Raw genomic sequence first — 713 nt, 5'->3', positions numbered from 1 at the left:
AGTTGCATACAATATTTTTTCTACGTTCATGAAAAAAAAATGTTTTTCTACGTTCATGAAAAAAAAATGTTTTATTTAGGTGTAGAAAAATAAAAAGCGTAATTTAAGAGCAAAATATTTAATAATAATTAATTAACACTATCGGTTAACATTGAGAAAGTTAGGAACTAGTAATTAGGAATAATTTAACTTAAACATTATTTGTACCATTAATATTAAAAGTAGATGTACAATTTTTGCAATTTTCAATATTAATATTTCTTAGTGAATTATTTTTTAATTCTACTTCTTGATTTGTGACTTCTCTAAATGTACTAGTACTTGGTATCTGTACATTGTCATTTTCTTCAGCCTGAAATATTTGTTTTGCAACATTGAGTTTGTTTGCAAGTGATTGCTCTACGTATCCTTCCGCTACTGTCGACGATTTCCATCCGCCGTGTCGTTTGAGCTCTAGTATATTTGTTCCAGTATCTGCAAGAAGTGTTGCGGATGATCTCCTGAAGCAGTGACCCGTATATAGCTCAGGATTCTCCAAATTCAGAAATTTTGCAATTTCATACGGGATTTTAGCAAACGTGTTTACACCAATAGCTTGGACAGTGCACTTTTCATTTCGGTAATTGATAAAAAAACGTTTATGTGGAATATGACTGGGACGTAATTTCGTGTATTTACGGTATATATCGATCAAATTTAATCCTTCTTCAACC

This window comes from Anoplophora glabripennis, unplaced genomic scaffold (assembly GCF_000390285.2).
Source record: "Anoplophora glabripennis isolate ALB-LARVAE unplaced genomic scaffold, Agla_2.0 scaffold1129, whole genome shotgun sequence".
Classification (NCBI taxonomy): Eukaryota; Metazoa; Arthropoda; class Insecta; order Coleoptera; family Cerambycidae; genus Anoplophora; species Anoplophora glabripennis.
The sequence above is the reverse complement of the archived record's forward strand: the minus strand, read 5'-3'. Positions refer to the sequence as shown.